We start from the raw sequence: 24724 nt of genomic DNA on the forward strand, positions 1-24724 counted from the left end.
AATAGTCAACTTCACAGCAGAATTTATCAGAGCTGGCCTCACAATCCTTGAAATATTTTCTAAATGTGAAAATTTGAAGTATTTTCTATATGTAACTTGTATAACACAACATATACTCCTGATTTTCTTATGTTAAAAGAAAATCTCTCTACTCAGTCTCTCTTGAAAGATAGAATTGAGTTTTGTAGTCCACAGCTAATTGGTCATTCTTAACTTTCTGGTGGACACTCTGTATTGCCTATACTTCTTCCTAGGTGATCCTTAACAATGACTTATAAATATATATGTTTAGACATAGAAAATGATATAGATACAGATGTAGTAATAGATTATATATCTTCAGTCCTGAATGTTTCTACTCAGATTTATTCTTTGATCCAAGAGTTATTTACAGCACTATTTAAAAAATATGTTTTTTTCTACTAATTAGAATTTAATTATATATTAAAATTTATAATATGATATTTCCATATATTTTATATACTAATGTTATACCTAGCATTACTGGGTACACTGTTATTAATTATACACATTTGTCCATTAATTATTTTGTATTTGTTTAATTCACCATATACCTTCAACAAATAATGGTAATATTGTCTCTACTTTTTTTTTTTTTTAATCTTAGTACTTGAGCTTAGTACTTAGTGAATAAGAAACTCCAAACTCTAGTATAATGATGAGCAAGGGTGGCCATCCAATATGTTATTATTTAATCTGACTTATAAATGAACTATTGCTAAAGATGCAAAGTGAGATGTTTGCTGTAGGTATTTGGTAGATACGGCTTATCTGTATAAGGAAGTGTCTCTCTCCTAATATGCTAAAAATCTTTAGTGTAAGTGACATGACACTTCTCAAATTCACTATCTCCATCTATTTTAAAAATATTGTTTCTCTTCTTTAGTCTATTAATCTACTGAATCTTCCTAATACATTCAGTCATCTGCAAAACTCAGGAGGAAAAGTTACTAGAAAATTATTTTTAAATGCTCAATAACCTGTTTATATTTTTATTTAAAATATTTACATCAATGCTTATGAATGACATTGGTCTTTAATTTTCTTTCATATAGTATTATTGCCTGATTTTCATATCAGTATTACATTGGATTCAAACAATGAGTTGGCAATCACTTGCACATCATGAGAAGAATTTATTTGCACAATTGGTATAATTTATAAAAAGGTGTAGGGAAATATTGTAGAATTGTTAAGCTCTAAAGAAAACTTTAGTAAAATCCTAAAAAATATTTATGTTTATAGAAAAGTATCCCCATTAACTAGACATTTAAGAAGATGAGTATTTGGTTCTTGGGCATACACAGAGCTGAAGTATCATGTTTTCCTTTCCTTTCCTTTCCTTTCCTTTCCTTTCCTTTCCTTTCCTTTCCTTTCCTTTCCTTTCCTTTCCTTTCCTTTCCTTTCCTTTCCTTTCCTTTCCTTTCCTTTCCTTTCCTTTCCTTTCCTTTCCTTTCCTTTCCTTTCCTTTCCTTTTTCCTTTCCTTTCCTTTCCTTTCCTTCCTTTCCTTTCCTTTCCTTTCCTTTCTTTTCCTTTCCTTCCTTTCTGTCATTTAGATGACAGAAAATGTTAAAAGAAGAATGAAACAATAAGAATATTAGAAAATAAGGAAATGAGGAAGAAGTGGGCCAGAAAAATTGAGGACAATTCTGAAAATAGATATCTGGCAAAAATACCATGACTCCATTGAAAAAGTCTCCAGGAAAAAGAGCAATTCTTTCCAAGGTCGTTCAACAGAAGATGTAAAATTAATCTGAAAAAAAATTAAAAATTAAAGTAGGCAGTAGCTCTCAGATAATTATCATCCCACAATTACAACACTGAGAGTGGTTGGCTCCTTAAATAATTGGCAATACCAATTTCTGGCGAGGATATACAGTATGAGGAATTTTCATTCATTGTTGATGCAAATTTGAAATAGTACAGCCACTTTGGCAGACACTTGGCAGTTTCTTTAGAAAGTAAATATTGTTTTGCTATATATTCCAGTAACCATACTCCTCTCTACTTATCTAACTGACTTTAAAAACTTATATCCACACAAAAACCCAAACTCAAACGTTTTATTTATAATCATGACCAACTGAAAGAGCAATTTCTGGAGCAATTTGAGCAATAAAATAAAGTAGTAAAGAATTTTAACCTATTGTATAAAGTAAATGTCTATGAGTTCATATTGATATAAATAAATGATTGAATAAATAAACAAGATGGAGACAAAACACAGATCTCCTATTCAGAAGAATTCGAAACAACTTATCTATAACTCTGTCGTAAAGGAAATAGAGCAAAATTCCCACTCCGGAAGTGTGGGCTATATATAGTGACTTTCCAAAGAGCACACTGTGGAAAAGAGTAAAAGTATCTTTGCAGGGGAAAGTCTGACAAATATTCCTAAGCCAGGTTATCAAGGTCAATTTCAGCAGTGACAAATCATGTTGATAGTGTATACCTTCGATATGATGAGATGTAACGGCACTTCACATACTTCCACCCCCACCCAAAAAAAAAACACAAAAAACGAAATTCCGTCTAACAATGAGAAAACATGAGACAAATTACACTTGAGGAATATTTTACAAAATACCTAACCAGCACTCCTCAGAACTCTTAATATCATCACAAATAAGGGAAGTCTGAGAAACGATCACAGCCCAGATGAACCTAAGAGGACATCACAACGAAATATAATGTGATGTCCTAGATTAGATCTCCGAAAAGAAAAAGGGCATTAGGTAAAAACTAAGGAAATCTGAACAAAATATGGACTTTAGTTAATAATGAATCATTATTGACTTGTTAATTGCAACAATTGTAACATACAAATTAAGAACTTCATAATATCAGAAACTAGATGTGTGTTGTATATGGGAACTCCTTGTGCTATCTTCATAATTTTTCTATAAATCTAATACTATTCTAAAAGTTAACGTGTGTTTTTTTTGTTTTGTTTTTAAATGAAAGAAAGAGATTTAACTTCAAATTATGTAATTTGTCCTTCATGTGAATATTCCTGCATGGAGAAAATCTGAAACCTAGGTGCCTTATATAGTGTATTCAACTAGCAAGCTTTCAGAAATGGCTTGATTTACAAACAAGTATGACAGTCTGTTGCTTTAATTTATATTTTTGCTCCTTGAATTCACCAAAGAGTATCCATCTAGCAATCTAAAAAGTAAAAATGGGTTTACTAGAAAATAATTTAAAATGAGATTTGGAGAAAATAGCCAGCAGGAAGATATTTTAAACGTGATGTGATAAAATTCTCATCTTCCATAGTAGGGAGCTAAAAATTACAGTCTAAATAAAAAAATAAAAATAAATTATACAGTTGTGCATTAAAATCTGTTTAGCATCAAATACTAAAAGAATTAGAAAACAGAAACTGTTAAAAATTGTTACTTCTGATGAGTGAGAATAAAGATGGAGTCAAAAAAGGAGATTGTTAATTTTGGATGATTTTTTACCATGTTTTTCAATATTATTTTAAAACTATAATCATTTAAGAAAAAGTTAGAAGAGAATATCTTTGAGTAACTCATATTACAGAGAAAAATAAAGTTACATCCAGATTATTTCTAAAGCAATGAAAGGGAGAATGCATATCGAATCTATGAGAAACCACCAAAATTACATCTAAGAGTTTAATTCATAGCTTTTAAAATCTTACCTGAAAATCAATAAACATTGAATATGAACTTAAATTCACTCAAGCAACATATTTTGGGGAAAAAAATAAAAATTAATCACAAATAAAACAAGATGTTTGGAATGATAATAAAGTACAATGACTATAGAATACAATACTACAACTGTTAAATATGATAAATCTATTCAAGAGCTAGTTCAATAAAAAAGAATAAAAAAGAAAACATAAAAATCGATTGAAATACGGCATGATGGTTTAAATTAAGACCGTTTAGATTAATATATGAAATCTATAATACATAGTAGTAAATAAGTTAATGCGAACATGTAAATGAAATCAATTTTTTAAAGAAAAATATATAAATACTTAATTTTACTCTGGAATTAGAAAATAGATATAGAAAGAGAAAATATTTTTAAAATGTTAAAAATAAAGTAGAAATTATAATTGGGAGGTTAAATTTTTGCTAAATTATTTCTGTACCCTGATAACAAATGTTACAGATGCTATATAATTGTGTTGTGAGTTTAAGCACCTGCAAGAACTGCTGGATTCATACATCTTAAGTACTTATGTGCTGTGAGAAAATAGCATAAAAGGAACTAACTCTACAAGTTGAGAACATGTTGGAAAAAACTTCCTCAAGCATATGAAGAATGTTCCCTCTTAGATGCACTAATACAAATAGAAAATATAACAATTTTTCTATCAAAAATACAAATTATTCTTCATCTCTGAAATGACAGTATGACTTTTTTTCTTTGTAATGAATCAATATATCATTAAAGGTTTGCTAATTAAAGATTCTGTTAAAGGCAAGTATTTTAACTTTGTTAATACATAGCTCTTAATTTTTGTTTCTAATGGTCTATGGACTAAGGAATTTGGGAAATGTTCAATATTTCTAGAAAGACTGGAACTAATGTTCTATTACTTACAGTCTCAGAAACAATGATTATTTGTAATAATGTCACTTTTTTAATGGGACACTTCTATGATAGGTTGAGGAATAGCACACTATTATGGGATGGAAAATACTTTGAAGTCAAATAAATCTGCCTTTAAGTTCCTCCTCTGTTTCTTTACAATTGAGGGGCAACAAAACCAATTACTTAGTCTGTGATTCTCAATTTCCTAATCTGAAAGTACCAGTAATTTTTTTTCTTACTCATGGGTTTTAATCAAGTATCTAAAATGCATGGTATAGTGTCTGACATATATTATCATAGAAGGGAACTATTGGTCTTAATATAGGCATTAATCACTAATACATTAATTTATTTAACATTAATTGAAGTAGACTCTATGCCATGTTTCCTGCTGGACCTGTGCATGTACTGGTAAGCAAAACCTGACATGAACACTGACCTGATGAAATTTATACAGTGTGAAAAATAACGTTAATAACTACTTTTGAGTACTCACCCGGTTCTAGGAAATTCTCTAAATATTCTTCCCATATCCCCATGGGAGGATGTTATAATTATCTCTGCTTCATAAAACAGGTACTAAGGAATGGATGGTTAACTCGACCACAGTCATACAGTCTAGTAAGTAGAACAAGGATTCAAATCTACGGTGCATTGTTCCATGGCCCAAGATCTTAACCACAATGATATATCATTGATCAGAGAGGCACACAAACCTATACTAACTATACGTGTCTAAGTATTTCAGTAGCAGCATTTAGGATGGAGATTTGATAAGAACAATATGGTCGTGCAAAGTTTCTATAAGGAGACGAAGACTGGCTGAGATAGTAATGACAAGTGCTAATTTCTTTATGGTATATGTATGAGAAACTTGCATTAACAGGTAAATTAATATATATTTTCATCAGAATGGTAATCTGAAGTCTAGACTATCTAGATACAGTAAACTCACAACTATGCTCCTGTTTAGCAAAATCTATAGGTGATATTCAGACACCCTGCTTTGGTCTGCTCAACTGATCCATGTACAACTTATGTTAAAGAACACAAGGGTTTCAAGTGTTCTTCCTCATCATTTAGCAACTTCATCATTGCAGAACCACGATAGGGAAAGGACTGAATGAAAAAACACAAAGAATAATTCAAAATACAGGATCAAAATTGTAAACAATTAATGCGATATATAAATTTGATATGAGGTATTTTCATAACATGCACATTAAATTTTTCCAATCACTTTCTTCCTGCCATTCTTGCACGTGTGCACACAAATTTTTACTTATTTCCCTCCTCTCTGAGAGGGAGAAAGGCATCTATCATATTATAAAAACTAAGTATAACCTACCATTGCTTTAATCCCATCTTCCTCTATTTACTTTGAAACTAGATTTTTTTCATTCCTGTCTGTTTTCCTGGAATGCAGGTGTTTCTTTCTATATCTTTTAAAATGATAATAAAGCAATGCTTATATCTTCTTTAACTCAAAAATAGAACAACATAAAGTTTCTCACATTTCCACTCTGTCTACCCCTGAATCTAGTATTTATATTTCCTTCCTCCTTTCCTTTCTTACACCTTCTTACCCCTTCTATTTCTTTCTGTCTTTCATTCTTTTTCTTTGAAAGGTAGCCACACTTATAGATATGAAGTTGTAACTTATTGTGATTTTCATTTGCATTTTTCTAATGATTAGTGATGTCCAGCATGTTTTTTCATGTGCTTATTAGCCATTTGTATATCTTCTTTGGAAACATGTCTATTAATTTAGGAAGAACTAACAAACTTTCTGATATAAATACTACTATCCAAGAACATGGTATGTTTTTCAAGATTTCATTTTGTTTTGTTTTGCTCACACAAATTTTTAGGGAATTTTTTGTTTAATTTATAGAGTTGTTATAGCTATTTTATTAGTTAATTAATTTGCTATTATAAAAATGATTATCTCTTCTAGTATAGATTTTCACTGTTTTTTGTTTATCCATATAAATGCTATTGATTATTGTTGATTTTATTACCTGCTACAAACGATATGTTGATTTGTTGCATTTGCTAATTTCTGTAGAATAAAGAGTCCCATAGTGGCCGATTTCAAACTTTCAGAGTTTCGCCCTCTGGTTTGCAAAATCCCTGAAATTTTAACAATCTGCTTTAAAAGCCAGTCCAAGCTGGCTCCATCATTACTTTGCCTTCTACTTTAATAAATTATTTGTTTGTTTTTAATAGTTTTCTCATTGATCTTTTGATTTTCCAAGTGTATAATTCTATCATCTGTAAGTAGAGATCGTTTTAGACTTTCCACTTCATACAATTTTAATTGTTTCCTGTTCTCTAATAGCATTAGCTAATATTTCCTACAAACTGTTAAATGTTCCTGGAAATTGTGTCTATCCCTACCTTGTTCATGATTTTAGTAGAGACACTTCTGGTATTTCCCTTTAAATAATCTCTGCTTTTGACCTTTACGTGGATGTCTTTGTTGTGTGTGTTTATCAATTATCTATCTAGCAATTGCTATTTTACTGAATGTTTTTAGTAACATAAATTAATGTTATTTTTATGATATTTTTTGTGCATCTATACTAAATCTGTGAAGATCATCTTATGATTATTTTCCTAAGTTCTATCAATATGCTACATTGCATTCATACATTTCTTAGTAATAAAATACCATTTTATTTCTGGAATAAACTCTGTGGTCAGGACTTTCTCCTTGATATTCTATTTTATTGTGATATTTTATTCCATTACATCCATCATTTAAAATATTTATAAAATATTCATAAGTGTGATTGGTCCATACTTCTTTTTTTTATATAATTTTTAGCAGGCTATGAAATGTTGTAACATTCTGAAAAAGTTATCAGTATTGATCTTGAAATTGCCCAACAAGAAGGCAAATCTAACCTACTTTCATTCTTCTTTTAAAAGAAATTGATTGCTAAAATACAAACGTAAAGAGTACGAATTCTTTACATGGACGTAGCATATTGCTGGGCTGTGAAGTATACGTGATTATATTCTACATATGCCTTTTGATATCAGTTATAGGAGTTATATCATTTTTATTTTACACATGAGTAAAAATGGACTAATGGCTTGAAGTGTTCCGCTCATTAATTAGCAGCAATAAATTCCAACCTAATCCTCCTAACTTAAGATAAAAATTTCCTGTATATTTTTGCCAGCCACCTCTAGTGAAGATAATGGAGAACACCAAAGCCCTCTCCACTCGTACTTGTAGCCCTTCCCTTAGTCAATGGTTTAGGAGTAAAACCTATACTCGTAGGATAGAGTTGGGTCTGAATATGACTTGACAGCAATGTCACAAGAATCTCTGCCCATGATCTTGATACTAAAGGCTCAATAATTCTCAGTGAATGAACTTAATGACTTGTCTTTCATGAGTTACTTCATAGTCTTTTTCTACCATGCTAATTTATTACTTGGCTTTATTATTTGAATTTAGGAGAAAAAATAAAATAAAATTGTGAAGAACAATAATACCCAGGGTTATAGAAAAAACAAATATATTTCCTTTGATGGAAAGTAAGCCCTTTAAAGGAAAAATTTATAAATTAGTTCATTATAATTTATCCATTTTTATCTCCATAATGAAGTAAAACAAACAAACAACAACAACAACAAAAATACTCAAAACGACAGGTACTTTTGAAAGCCTATAGATTAGCATGCCTTAAAGAAAATGGCAATATCTTTAATTATAACTATTAATAATGGCAATGATATATCCTCTCAATTTTTGTAAATAATGGCCTTAAATTGCCTTAATAAGACTTAATATAATTCAAAAACTTCTGTGGCTATACTAAAAACTTATAATAAGCCCCATGACTAACTTAATAAAATAAATTTTTAAGAGGTTGAATTGAAAAGAAAAATGAAAAAGTAATAGATGTAGACAAACAAAAGCTTTCTCATCTCTTCCCCCCAAGCCCACTCACCCATGCATTTATTACTGAGAGCAAAATGGGAAGGCAGAATACTGATATAACTTTTATTTTAAATTTTCTGTAGAGAAGAAAAAAAAATTGACTCTCCCAGTCTAATTAGAAGGCAGGATGTATAATATTTCATGCATAGAGGGGGTAAAGAATGCATAATAGAAAGTAGCAAAGGTTAATTCTGTGAATACCTCTGATCCCACCTCTTTCTAGATTATTTAGTAATCCCAGCGCTCTGTTTTCCTTCTCAATTGTCTCCTGATTTACTGCTTCTATTTACTTTCCATGACATACTTTCTTTCTCACAAGTGGAGGCTGATTAGTTTTGTTATGATTATATGACTTGATCTCTGTGGAGAATTTGGGGGGAGCAGTGAGAGGTGCATAATGAAAAGATATGTTGCTTCTACTGAGATTACAAAATTAAATGTGATGCAAAATTTATGCAAAAAGAAATGCAATCACTTGAAAGAGTTGAAGAAGAGATGAGGAATAACAGCCCTGTGAATGGTTATATAGTTATTCTAAATTAAAATACATACCAAAATTAAATGTGTCTTCTTGGATAACAGAATACTCCTCTCTGTTTCCTCTCCTTGTTTTGACTTAGAGTTGAATAATGCCCTCACTTTCAAATTCATGTGTCACCAACCAAAACAATCTCCCAGAGAAATCTGTTAAGCAAATGAGTTTTCCCAAATTGTCATAGTTGCCTGTTGAGTGAAATGAGTTCATAAATTTCCGAGGATTCACCACTTATGGGTATTAAAGCGCATGTTTGGTAAGGATTATAAAGTTCATTCACTCTTCACTCCCATACACATAAACTAATTTGATTAACTGAAGCCTAGAAGAAATTGAGGCCAAATGGAGTGTTAATAGGCAAGCTATGAAAACTAGTATTAAAAATATTATTGTTAACTTTAATGTAGCACTGTGTTGAATAATGAGTACAAAATCTTCATTCAAATCTTGAGTCTTCTTAGAAGCATTCCCTAATCAAGGCATTCTGGAAGAGATCTTATTTCATTTAAATCCTTATAATAATTACAATTGTTGCACATAACTTGAAAAGTTATACCTATTCTATTACTTATACTGTGTAGTTTTATATATTATTTAATATTTAAAAAAAAAAATATATATATATATATATATTTTTTTTTAATCATATTTTAACTTCCTAGAGAGCTAAAGGCTTTTTTGACTTCTGGTGATAAACTTCACATCTATCAAGCCTCCTTGTACATACTAGGCATTTAATATACATTTTATACAAATTCAATTGAATTGATGAGTTTTTCTAATTATAGCTGACCTATAGTGTACCTAAAAATAACCTGTATAAAGTGTCAAAAATTGTCACTGTCAAGAGCCAATTCTACCCCCAATCTGAAATTCAATTTTACTAGATCTGTGTTCAACTTTATTATTTTGATTTTGATATTTGTATGTGATCCATGGAATATATATGTAGAAACATTGCATGAAGCAACTTATTTACTCCTCACAATAAGCATATGAAACAGGTACCATCATCTCATTCACAAAATGTGTGTGAATTATCAATTATAAGACCAATATTTGAACTTGGAAGAAGTACACAAAAATAAATAAAGCGTCCTTAAGAAGTTCAGATCTTAGTGAATTTGTTCCAACTATCCCAGAAAGAATAAAGAAAACATTATTTCCTTGAAATTGTTTCCACTTTTGGCTTTTTTCTTTGCCACAATAGTTATAGTCCTCTTTGCAGTTCCTATCTTTACATCATCTGTATGATCCCCTATAGAGAATGTAGATACTTCTGCACCATGATTTGGGTAGAGAAATTATTTGTTAGTTGGTTTCCTTAGGTTATATTCTGTTTCTAGCTTTTCTGTTATTTTTATTTTATTTTATTTTGTTTTTTGTGATCCTTCTAGTAACAGTTGTAGTGTTAAAAAAGCTGAAAAACAAAAAAAGAAAAGAAAGAAAGAATTAGACGCCAAATATATGCCAATATATTTTTTCACCTAGTTTCCTTCTATCCATGCTTAACAATTCCATCAGTTGCAGCTATTTCATTGAAAATAGCTTCCACAGCAATCCTCATAGGGGAGTTTAGAGTGCTTTGTCAAAAGACATACTAAATAACCTATTCCCATAACTATCACAGATCAATCTCTTGGTAGGAAATAGAAAAACAGGAACAAAGATAGGATTACATTTTTTAATTCACTTCTGGGGATCCCAGCTGTCTTTTTAAATCAGCTCTCTTTTGCTGCCTAGTTCTTAATTTACATCCCTGTCCTACATGAACTAGAGAACACTCATCTAGGGCCAAAAAAACAAAAACTAGCATGTTAGTGGTTGACAAAATACCCATTATCATAAAGAATGACTGCCAGATTAGACACTTCAAAAGTTTGTTGAGTCACACCAGATGACACAGCAATAAGAACAACTGACTACAAATTATATGGATACCATTACTGAAACAATTCTATTTATCAGAGGAAAGAATGTTGTATTTTTTTAAAGCATGGAATGATGTTCTTCTATATTCTAATTCTCGAAATTAACATACATTTTTTTTTTCCTAAAGAGGAATTATCTGTTCCTGTATTCTTTTAATGTCTGTCTTAATCCCTTTGGGCTGCTATAACAGAATATCATGGACTGGATGGCTTTTAAAAAACAGAATATTATTTCTCCCATTCCTGGAGTCTGGGAAGTCCAAGATCACTGTGTTAGGAGAATCAATGTCTGACGATAGCCCTCTTCCTGGTTCGTAGATGGTCAACTTCTCCTTGTGTCCTCACATGTCTGAAAGGGACAAAATAACTTTCTGGGGTCTCTTTTTACAAGGCCAGTAATCCCACTTCTGAGGGCTGTGCCCTCACAATTTAATCAACTTTCAATAAACCCACTTCCAAATACTGTCACATTGGGGGTTCAGGTTTCAACATATGAATTTGGGGCATGGGGACATTAAGTCTATAGTATATCTACTTACCTGTACTCAGTTATTCCATTCAAATTACTTTAAGATAAACTTTCTAAATTAAAATAAATATATAAAATACAATTTTCCATTAATAATCAAAATATTTAAATCCCATTGGCTATGACAAATTATAGAATTACATAGTGACCTAACATACCTAGACTATATATTCTGTCTTCTTTCTGATACTTTTAAAACATAGAACTTGTCATCTTGGTTTGAAATAATATTCTCTCAATACATACATTCAGATCCATTTTATCTTTTATGTTCCTTTTGTAATACCAAATTTATGGGCTAAGTAAATCATGAATACTGGCAATTTATTTGAGCACAAAGATAATTACACAAGCTTGGAATAGAGATTAGGTTGGGCCACATAAAAGCAACATTTTCTGACAAATTTGGAGTGAGAGAGCTGAAGACCTCATGGACTACAAATTGCGTGGAGAGCTAAATATCATCCCCTGTCTATTTTTTTTTGTTCATATTTCTTTTGTTTCTTTTTGTATTTTGATTGTTTTTTTGTTTGTTTGTTTTGTTTTTGTTTTTTTACTTATAAAATGTTTCTTCTATATTAATTTGGTGGTTTTACTTTCTTTTAGGGCTTACTCTTGAGATTGCAAGATGAATTCTTGACTTGCCAAGTCTAATATAATTTAGAACATTTGTCTCTTTCTGGAAACTGTGAGGCTATAGAAGATTTGGATCTTTTTGTTTTCTCCTGATATATGCTATTAAGACTGTGGTTATATATTTATGACTGTGGAGTCCATATTTTCCCCTCTAAACATCCTCATCCTAACCTTCCCAAACTTTCAAAGTTCTGGTCAGTTACTCAGTATTTAAGCCATCTCCAGGTGTCACTAGGCGCCACTAGGGGAAAGTATCATCCAGTGCTAGGTTCATCTCTCACAGCTTCCTAGCTTCTTAGAGATTTTCCCTGTAAATTCTTCACTGCCTTATCATGTCTGTATTGCTTTCCTCTATACTAGGCATTCTTCCCTAATGTCCATATGCCCATAGAAATTCCATCGATGGGCATTACAGATTGAATGAACTGGGTATAAAAGGAAGGGTTAGCATCTTTTATCTTCAGTGCTAGACTTTTCGTGTAAATCTGGCTTTATAAGAAATATATAAAAAAGCCTACTCTTTTTTCCTTTCAATTTTATTGCAAAATGTAATTTTATGAGATATAATAGGCTCAGTTATTTCTGAGTTGCAAATGTCTTGACAATGGAAGCATTAAGTTTACAGAGCTGAAGAAGGAGGAACTTCCCTTTTAACCATGGCACTGCACCCTACAGTGTCAGCATTTTTCTTTTCATTTTGCTTAAAAAATAATTAATAGAGCTATGCTGAGCTAAGTTAATACTTCTCAGACTTTGCCTAAAGGATTAGGCCTGGTTAAGACGTGTTTTTCCTTTAAAAAAAAAAAAAAAGAAAACTTGCTTGACCTAAGGCCACTGTAGGTTGAGCAAAGACTTTGTAATAGTCAATTTTAATCATTGGTATTGTATATTTGCAATTTGAATCCTCTAACCAAGATGTGACAGGAAAGTGTTCATAAATGAAAAAGATTAAAAAAAAAAAAAAAAGGTCCTTGGGATAAAAGTCATAGAAAATATGTTTCTCCTTCCTGGCTGTGAAAAGCACTAGTAGAACTAGGCCCTGAACAATAGCAAAAGATAATCAGAAATAATATTCCTTCCTAAGTAGCAAGGCTTATAAACAGTTCAAACATTTAATATAATAAATTTCATACAACTGAAAATCATACATTCTTTTCGTTAGGCAATTATACTGACACTGTTAATATAAAGCACACTGCATGAAAAGAGATTATGTAGAAAACTCATCAACATGCATTGTGGGGGTAAAAAAGAGCAAAGAAAGGAGCACATTTTATATGCCAGCCTTTGTTCCGCTAAGCATGACCCCCAGGTTTCAGAATTTAACATTCTGCTTGTCAACTTTCTCCTGAGGAGAGCAAAGGAAAGCATGATATTATATAGTCAGAATTGTTTCCTCCTGTTGCATTTTATTCTCCTCCAATGGAATCTATGTCTCTATTCCAGTAATAATCCATGGAATAAGTGGCACTCTCTTTGCACCAAAAAACATCCTACGCCTACTGATTTGTATGTAATATACACAAGTTTTCTTTTAAGCATTACAGCCATACTCTGTCAGTCCCTGCTGATATTCACATATCCCTCAGAATAGATTAACACTGGTAAAGGAGCAGTTGCCCCAAGTCCTCTGTCGTTTTGTTTGAAGGGTGGTTTTAAGAAATGAGGAATTTCCTTTACAACCACAGAACTTTACCTGAATTTCTTTCACTAACTATGAAATGTACTATTCCCAATGCTGCTGAAAGGAAGAATTATTCAGTACCTGAAGACAAAGCCTGGTGTGGGAAAGTCTGAATCCAAGACTCTTAGTTTTTAAAAAGCAATATACATTAAAAGAGATTCTTCATGCTCTCCTATCCTCCACCAAAAAATAATAATAATAATAATAATTAAATAAATAAAAATCCCAATATATTGAGGTGATGAATATGGGATTTATTGAAGGACAAAAAATAACAGAAGGAAGGCAACAGAGGAAGAGATAAATGAAAAATGACTAGAAAACCGTATTTATTTAATGTTCACTTCATGCAAAGAATTGCCCTCAGTTTTAAGTACTAAGATAAGCATGATCATGTTCAACATTCATAGCTTCATTCACTTACGCTTGGAGTTATTAGAAAGTTTATTGTGAGGACCAATATTATCACCAGTTTCCAGATGAGAAAACTGTGATTTAGACAGTCCATGTGACTTGTCCAGTATTGTAGTTATAAAAGGATTCAAAGCCAGACTGACTGCAGTGTACAGGATGAACTAATATTATGTTCTCTCTCTTCTTTCAGAAATGCTAAGCCAAGAGGCTGATTTAATTTGGGTTCCAATAAAAATTTTCACTTATTTTATAAAATTCATTTTATACTAGATATAATAAGAAACTCAATTCCAGTTCCTCCAGGTCAGAAATCAGGATGGGCAAATCACAGAAGAAGCTGAGAATAAACATATTCAGAAAACAAACTGCTTTTATCCCTAGACAGAATCCTCTTAGGTGGGCTCTCTTCCTGTATCTCTGGTCTGTAGAGCCAACCAGGGCAAATCAGGAAGCAGATTAACTGGGTACACATTTACGCTGATCAGTTTCTCCCAACTATATTGCAGTCACTTTAACAAGTAAAGCTAAACGGACTGCTTCAATAAAAAGGAGGAATAAAGAAAGCTGAACATGCATGACACAATCATCAGTTATAAACAATGACAAACCTCAAAACCAGTGAAGCAGTCAGCTTCCCTTCTTCACGAGGAGCCCCACCCAGGGAGTGCAGCTAGGATTACCTCTGAAGACTCGCCCACAAGACACAATTAGGAAAAGGAAATTTCTACTTTTTACCCTTTACAATTCTTAAACCAGCCTCACAGATGTTATTACATTAAGACTTCTTTTCCACTCTTCTGTCATAACATCAGGATTTGGGAATCAGTCAACAAACTAACTTTAGATAGGGAATGGGAGATTAGAAGACCAGTTGTCTCCCTAAAAATAATAATCTTTGCCTGTCAGATGAGAAGAAAGCACCTTCAACTAGCAAAGAGAGAATAATACTCCTAACCGCACAATAACGTGTCTTTCTTTCTCTTTAGGAACAGTATTCTTTCACCCATCCTCCATCCTGCTTCTGCCAGACCCTGCCTTTCACAAGAATCTCTTTTGTCTGGATTTTGGTCTCTCAGGACACCCTTTATCAGCTCCAGCTATCCAAGGTAAGTTTTTTTTTTTTTTTTTTTTCTTTACTTCACAAAGAGTTTTCAGAATGGTGAAACTTTAATTACAATCCTCTAGAGAGTCAACTGAGTTATTTAGCATTATTGTCTGGATCCTCTAGTTTTTTTCCAATTTTGCCTTGGGGATAGTGAACTGTATAGTGGAAAAAGCAGGTGCTTTTAAACAAGGCAATTTTTATACAAATCCCTCCTGTACCTTGAAAAGGCTGGTGATCATGGGTGAGTCATATCACCTAGGCTTATTTTAAAAATGGAGGACATAATTCCTCTGATACAGGGCTACAAGGACATAATCCATGAACGCATCTAGTATGATCTTGGTACATCCTAGGAGAAAATTTTGGAACTCCTGGGAAGAAAGAAAGAAAGTTGAAGCATTTGGGAGTAGAGAGGTGGTTAGGAGCTGTGGAAAAGAAGAGAGGTAAAGAGTAGAGAAGATATATTAGTCTTCATGGGAAGAAAATGTGGCAAACAGTTGTAAGAGTGAGATCAACTGAGGAATCAGAGTACATTGATGTCTGGAAAGCTTTTTTCGGCCCTCTGCTCCCCTACAAAAATGTCACTGTTATCAGATTCCTTAAATGATAAATTAGCCTTCACTTCTTCTCTTGTTACAACAGTCCCTCAGGAAAATCCTGAGGTGGAGGAGAGACAGACATAAAGTGTTTAAGGACAGGTAGCGCACCACCTTTACCACCTTCACTTCACATTCCAGGACTCTGCTTTATCCCCAATAGCCTCAAGCAAGTCACATCGTATTTCACTTGTTATAATCCTCATGGCTTCATAACCAGTGAAGGAGGGCAAATTAGAGTTGGTTTCCTGCAGTTTATTTGGAAGTAAAAGGTAGAGTTAGGAGGACTGGATGTCCCAGTATCAACCAGCCCCATGGGGATACTGGTTCTGGTCAGTATCAATGTCAGGTTGGCCTCCTCTGACATGTGGCCTGCATCCCTTGGCTAAACACCCTTTGTGAACAGGACATGTGCTATTCTATTACATTTTATTAATATTTTTTGAGAGAAGTATGCACCTAAGGCATAACATTACAAATTGAATAGTAATGAGCACAATAATAATGATGATAATAATTTTAATAACAAATTACTTATCACGGTTAAGTAACTACCAGGTAACATCTGTGGGGTGATTAGGTTAAAAGCATTCTTTTACTTAATTTTTACAAAAAAAGTATGTAAGTTTTGTTATTCTTATTTTACAAATGATATGTCCAAGACTTATATTGATTAAGTGTTATGTCCCGACACACATAATTACTTCAACTATTTGTGGCACAGCTGAGATTCCAGAAAAAAAGGCAGTTCCTTCAATATGGTCCCAATAGGTGGAACAGAGACAAGATTTATGGAACTAACATCCTAAACACTGCAACAGTGTAAAGGGGTGAGAACTGGGCTGACCCAGTCCTCATTGGATTTGGGTATTTTCTCTGATGTATGTGTAATTATATATGTGTAGTTTTTCTGATGTATGTGTGTATAATATTTTGGACACCATGCAGCCATGATAATACTAAAATGTAGACATCAACAGGCCCAAGTCACTAACAAGCTATCTAAAGCTCAGAGAAATAATTTCTTCAAAATCACTTCCATTGTAAGCATAAGAAATGAAAGTCAAGTTAAAGCCAGGTCTCCTGGGGTTTCTCCACGTTTCATTCCTTCTATGGCTGACGGTATGCTTATTTTGTAAAAGATGAATTATATTTAAATATATATTTATATTACCTGAAACCTGAAAAGACGCCAAATTGCAATTAATTTTCTTGGTACGTTTCATTTCATTTAGTCATTATTTGGTAACAGCCAACCATAAAGTTGGGAATGTGAAAGCACTAGTGTGTGTATTAGATGAACACAGCTTTAAACTGACAAAGTTCTCATGGACACTGGTGAAAATTTGGGAGGCTTCTGAAGTTCACCCTTGGTATATAGGTGAGAGTGTAGTGGTATGCCACCGATAAATGCCCAACAGCTGGATCGCTGGGAGGGTGGCAATCCTGATTTGTAGTGCACACTAACATTTGTGGTGGAAGTACTCTCACTGTGGTCAGTTTCAAGCAATTAGCATAATGTGGCTCAACATAGAGTCAGGAAGAAATGTATACAATATACTGACAAGATGTTGCAAGCCAACCAAGCACACCCCTGAAGCTCATGTCACAAAAGCCACACTGAACATGAAGGAGGTAATGAAGTTGTGAAATGTTGCTGCCTCGTAGTGAACACCAAGCAAATATTGTTCCAAAAGGAAAAAGCCAAATGTTATCCTGGAGATATCTTGACATTAGACAGTATTGACTTTATGTTATGTCCAATGTAGTTCAGATTTTGAATCTTTCAACCTCAGTTTATTCCTTCCATGGCCACATTTCTAAGATATTTTACAATTTCCTTTTCTATAAAATTCAAGAAATGGTACCAGTGTGAAATTGGACTTCTAACAGAAAGGTGAGTCACATTCATCAAAAATGACGGGCTATATTGAGCAGGCAAACTATTCCTCTTTCATTGCCCCAATAAATCATTCATTGTGGAAAAGGACTTTAAGGACACCCTAATAATTTCACATCCACGAACTCCACTAATATCAAATCTTCAACATTAAAGGTCTTAAGAGGATACTCTATAATAAATAACATCTCCAAAGCAAGACATGGTTTTTAAACCACCCAAAAGAGCACTTGAACAGAGCAGGTATTACTGGGCTTCAGACAAATTTCTCTGACTTCACTAAGGAGCCTAATGATTTTGGGTTGTTGGACCATCATGGGAAATAAATTAATTGTGTTAGAAAGTAGTTTCAGTGACATCATTTTGAGGTTATGTACAACATATTTTAATATTTATTAGGTTCAGTGTTATGTAACGCCCTGTAGATGATGTGAAAGAAATAAGAAAAAACACAATTACATTGATATGACAAAATTTGCATAAAAATAACAATGGAACATACCTGATGGAGTGTGGCCAGGAGTAATACTCTAAGGCATGCATGCTAGGAGCTAGGGGAGTACACGGAAATGACAGGATTTGAGGACTAACAATCTGAGAAATTTTTCCAAAAGATTCCAGATTGCAGGTCTGAGTTTGAAATTGTACCAGATATAGAGATGAAAAATTATCCCCAAGAAATGTGGAAAAGGGAGGGAGATTTGATGGTTGCATTGGGAGAATAAACTGGAACTATTTCATGAATTAACTCAGCCCATCCCAGTGAAAAGAGAGAACTCCTTAGGAGAAAAGGGTATAGGACAGAGGTCTCACAGTTAGATAGCCGGTTACGCCAATTAACAAACTGGGCTCAATATAAGGAAGAACAAAAAGACTTGAATTCTATAACAGTATCATTTTGTTGTTGTTGTTTTCCAATTCAAGCTCTGTTGAACTTTCAGTTCTTTTTTCAGTTCAATAATTTATCATCCACATCTTTTTCTGTATAACTGTCATGGATCTCATAATCATTGATTTCATAATGTTGTTTAAAGTTATTCATTCTCACCAACTCCCCCAAAGAAATATATTCTCCCTCTTCCTGACAACCATGACTATCGTGGTCTACTTTTGTCTTTCCAACTTTTATAAATACTTAGGTGCTGAGGAATATTGGAAATATTTGAATTTTTAAAAAATATTTACACGTGGAATTTATTGAGCCTGCTTAAATCACCAACTTTTGTTGAGTGTATTTAAATAAATCAACCATGTTCCAATAATTTCCTTCTGTGTAGGATGGAGAGACTGACACCTAAATTAAAATAAATAAATGTAAATGTGTAAAGAGGTAAGTGATAAATATAGGGAAAAAAAGAAACAACAAAAAAGTTCCCATTAGAAAAAAATTATTTCTGGAGATGTGTTTTGAAGGTCAAAAAACAAGTTACGTAACTAAACTTGGTAGAGTTGTAAAGTGTATTGGTTGAACTCATTCTTAGATTATAAGTTTACCATAGATCAGTCTACTTATGATCTGGATATTATTAGGTTAGTGCAAAGGTAATTACAGTTCAAAAGATTAAAAATAATTGCAAAAACTGTGATTACTTTTGCACCAACCTATTATATACTATAAAGACCCTATAAAGGATGATAGTCAGGTAAAACTATCTACTCATATGGATAAACAGTGCCCACCAAAATGCTCCATACTTTCACCAATATGGAGTGAACTTCTTTTTACTTAGAACCTCTTCAGTCATATGTCATTGTAGTTTTAGTTTGAAATTTCTGGATGACTAATGAGGCTGAGTACAAGTTCAAGGATTTGCATCTATATGAATATCCTGTTTTGCGAAATTCCTGTTCAACTCTTTTAGTCACATTTTCAACTGGGTTTTCTTTACTACTTTATAGGAAATTTTAAATGTATTCTGGAAACATCTTTTTGTTAGTCATATGTATTGCAGACATCCCACCTTGTGGCTGGCATTTTCACTTCAGTATTGTATTAGGTTGGTAATTGCAAAAACTGCAATTACTTTTGCACCAACCTAATATATTGCTAAACATAGCCTCTTAATTTGCATACAGTTTGCCATTTTTTCTATATACTAAGATTTTATTGTGTGTGCCCTGTTTAATCTTTATACTCTGTATACCCCACTGTAATGAAAATATTCTTTGTAGTATCCTCTGAGAGATTTATTTTTTTAACTTTTCACGTAAAAATCTAAAGTCCACCTGAAATTATTGTTTATGCTTGTGAGTAAATTGAAATTTCTATTTTAGGGGTTATCCAGTTGATGAAGTGCAATTTTTTTAAATGACTATCTTTTTCTTATCCTTCTGTTGTGACATGTCTTTGTCATTAAACAAATATCTACATATGTCTAGGTCTGTTTCTAAAGTCTCAATTCTGTTCTCTTGGGTGATTGTTCTAATTTGGTATCAGTAATACCCTATCTTTATAACTTTAGCTTTTAAATAAGTTTTAAAAAAATATTAAATTTATTGGGGTGACATTGGTTAGTAAATTATATAAGTTTCAAGTGTACATTTCTATAATACATCATTTGTATATTGCATTATATGTTCACCACCCAGAGTCAGTTCTCTCTCTGTCACCATATATTTGACCCTATTTACCCTCTTCTACCACTCCCTCTCCCCCCTTACTTTTTGGTAAGCACTAAACAGTTATCTGTGTCTATAAGTTTTTGTTTGTCTTGTTTGTTTGTTGTTTTCAGTTTTATATCCCACATATGAGTGAAGTCAAATGGTTCTCAACTTTTTCTGTCTGACTTATTTCACTTAACATGATAATCTTAAGATACATCCATGTTGTCACAAATGGCAGTATTTTATCTTTTCTTATGGCTGAGTAATATTCCATTGTATGTATGTACTACATCTTCTTTATCAAATCATCTATAGAAGGCCACTTTGGTTGTTTCCATGTTTTGGCCAATGTGAATAATGCTCAATGAACATAGGGGTATATCTATCTTTATGAGTAAATGTTTTCACGTTTATCCCAGAGGCTGAATTTCTGGGTCATGTGATAATTTTATTCTTAATTTTTTGAGGAAACTCCATACTGTTTTCCATAGTGGCCGTACCAATTTACATTCTCATCAGCAGTGTATGAGGGTTCCTTTTTCTCCATAACCTCTCCAACACTTGTTATTATTTGTCTTGTTGATAATAGCCATTCTAACAGGTGTGAGGTGGTATCTCATTGTGGTCTTGATTTGCATTTTCCTAATAACTGGTGAAGTTGAGCATTTTTTTCACGAATCTGTTGACCATTTGCATGTCTTCTGGGAGAAGTGTCTCTTCAGGTCCTCTACCCATTGTTTCACTGGATTGTTTGTTTTCTTGTTGTTGAGTTGTATGTGTTTTTTATGTGTTTTGGATATTAGCTCCTTATTGGAAGTATTATTTGCAAATATCTTCCATTCATTTGGTTGCCTCTTTGTTTTGTTGGTGGTTTCTTTTGCTGTGCAAAAGCTTTTCAGTTTGATATAGTTCCATTCATTTATTTTTGCTTTTACTTCCCTTGCCTTTGAGGTCAACTTCATAAAACCTCTCTAAACCCAAGGTTTGTAAGTTTAGTACCTATGCTTTGTTCTAGCAATTTATTGTTTCAGGTCTTATGTTTAGATCTTGGATCCGTTTTGAGTTATTTTTGTATATGTTGACAGATAGCAGTCTAGTTTCATTCTTATGCACATGGCTTTCCAATTTTCCCAGCACCATTTATTGAAGAGGCTTTTTTTCCTCCATTGTATGTCTCCTTTGTCAAAAATGATCTGCCAAAGTGGGTTTATTTCTTGGTTTTCAATTCTATTCCAATGGTCTGTGTGTCTGTTTATCTTCCAATACCATGCTCTTTGGATTATTGTTGATTTGTAGTATAAATTGAAGTCAGGGTGTATGATACCTCCAGCTTTGTTCTTTTTTCTTAGGATTGCTTTGGCTATTTGGGGTCTTCTGTGATTCTATGCAAATCTGATGACTTTTTGTTCTATTTCTTTAAAAATGTCATTGGAATTTTAATAGGGATTGCATTGAATCTGTATATTGCTTTGGTAATATGGCCATTTTAATTATGTTGATTCTTCCAATCCATGAACACAGAATATTTTCCCATTTCTTGCGTCTTCTTCAGTTTCCTTTAATAATGTCTTGTAGCTTTCAGTCTATAGGTCCTACGCATCCTTTGTTTAGTTTATTCCTATGTATTTTATTTTTTGCTGTTGCAATTGCAAAGTAGTTTATTTTTTTCATTTCTTTTTCTGAAATTTCATTGTTAGTATATAGCAATGTGTTTTTGTATTTTGATTTTGTATTCTGCAACTTTACTGTATTTGTTTATTGTTTCTAATAGTTGTTTTGGTGGAGTCTTTAGGGTTTTCTATGTAAAGAAACATATCATCTTCAAAAAGTGACAATTTAACTTCACTCCCATTATGGATGCCTTTATTTTTTTCTCTTACCTGATTACTCTGGCTAGGAATTCCAATACTGTGTTGAATAACAGTGACAGGGGCATCTCTGTCTTGTTCCTGATCATAGAGGAATAGCTTTCAGTTTTTCACTATTGAGTGTGATATTAGCTAAGGGTTTGTCATATATGGCCTTTATTATGTTGAGGTACTTTCCCTCTATGCCTATTTTATTAAATGTTTAAATCAGAAATGGATGTTATATCTTGTCAAATGCTTGTTCTGCATCTATTGATATGACTGATGAATTTATCCTTTATTTCGTTTATGTGGTGTATCACATTGATCGAATTGCATATGTTGAACCATCCTTGCGCCCTTGGAATGAACCCCACGTCAATCTCATAATCTTAAATAAGTTTTGATATCTGAGAGTCTTGTCCTCCTATGTTAGCCTTCCTTCAAGATTGCATTGGCTCTTCTTGACCCTTTGAAAATTTGTATATATTTTACAATCACCTTGTAAATTTTAACCAAAAAATTCTATTGGGATTTTCTGGGAGGATTTCAGTAAATTATTGATGAATTTGGAGATAATTGGTTTCTGTACACAGTAAGTTGTCTATTCTATAAATGTTCTTCATTATTTAGGTGCTATTGATCCTCCCTAAATAATGTTTTATTATTTCCCTTGTAGAGATCTATCTCTTGTTTTATAACAATTTTTCCTAGCTAATTGATTCATTTGGATGATTTGATCAGTTTAGATGTATTGAGGATTTAAATATTAAAGGGGTTTAAAACTTTTTGATGGGAATTTATAGAGTATCTTCATGACTAATGGTCTAGAATGATTTCTTATATATGACAAAAAGTACAAACTATAAATTAAAAATAGAAAATATCAAAATATCAAAAGAAATACCATTTATAAAGGATATCAGAAGTTGAGTGAAAAATTGAGGGGCAGAAGATATTAGCAATATGCATAAGTGACAAAAGTAAAGAACTCATATATCAATTTGAAAGGGACAAATATTTCAATTTAAAAATGGGCTGAAGTTATATTTAGGCATTTATCAGAAATGAAACACAAATGGCCTACATATATATGACAATTCTGATTAATAATTAATAATAATTATTGTTACTCATCAGTAATATTCAAATGCAAATTATGACCAAATTAGATATAATTATGCACCAGTTATTTATCAAAATATAAGTGTCTAACAAAACCAAGTGGTGGTGAAGATATATAGCAGGGAAACATTCATATGCTTCTTGTGAAAAAGAGAAGGATAAGTAACTGACAAATTACTTTATAAAACAATTCACATTATATTTTAAGGCTGAATGTAACCCAACAATTATACTCTCAGGTATATGACTTACATTGACTTTTGTTTGTTTGGTTGGTTTTTAAAATGAGGGTTGCTACATAGCTAAGTCATGCAATCATTTTTGTGGGTCATACACAGCATTTTCAAAAATGAAATAAAATGGAAAAAATCAATAGTCACCTAACATGTTAAGCATACGGGTTTTCATCATACACATATTTGTTGGTAGAGGCAATCCACCATGGGCCTTGGTGACCCTGCACATTCCTGCTGCGTGTGCCAAGAATTTAAAACTCTGCCCACTCTTTGCCCAGGGCACTACTCGGGATTGTGTTTGCAATGAACAGCCTGGAGTGATGAGGTAATGTCTCTTCGCATATGCAGGCTTACTGTATAAGCGAAAGATCACCCAAACTCAGCGTTTCTCTCCAGTAACACAACCCACTGCATGTTCAGACATCCATCAAGATGCCTTTTGTGTCACACCTGTGGGACTTGGGGACATGAAAAATGGATGCCAGCAAACACGAGGCTCTGGCTACTGCTCTTGCCATGAGTAATGAGATCCTCTGTCTCTGAGTCGAGTTTCGTGTCTTCTGCCAGCATCCACGAAATAATAACAGAGTAGTTTAATGGCTTGCAAGTAAGATAATATCCCACACTCAGGCAGTTCTTCACAATATTTTTCCTAGCTGCGATGTGAATTTTTATTTTCTAATTGTGGATCACAATCAGAAACATTTGAAAGCTATTTCACAAATTAACAGACATGTAAAATACAATTTATCGTAAAAGTATTTGTAATAACCAAAATAAGATTTAAAAAAAATCTGAAAACACACACACACATGTTAATCATCAGGATAATGGATAAATAAAAATTGTAAGATAGTCACTCAAAGCAGTATATACACACCTGGAAATAATCTGTAGCAACATGTAACAAAACAGATCGATTGTAGCAACAATATTGAGGAAAATCAAGCCAATTACAGAGGACTACCTACAATCTGACAACCCTTTCATGAGCTTTTAAAATATCAGCAATTCATCAATATAT

Source organism: Rhinolophus sinicus, linkage group LG03, assembly GCF_036562045.2.
Source record: "Rhinolophus sinicus isolate RSC01 linkage group LG03, ASM3656204v1, whole genome shotgun sequence".
NCBI lineage: Eukaryota > Metazoa > Chordata > Mammalia > Chiroptera > Rhinolophidae > Rhinolophus > Rhinolophus sinicus.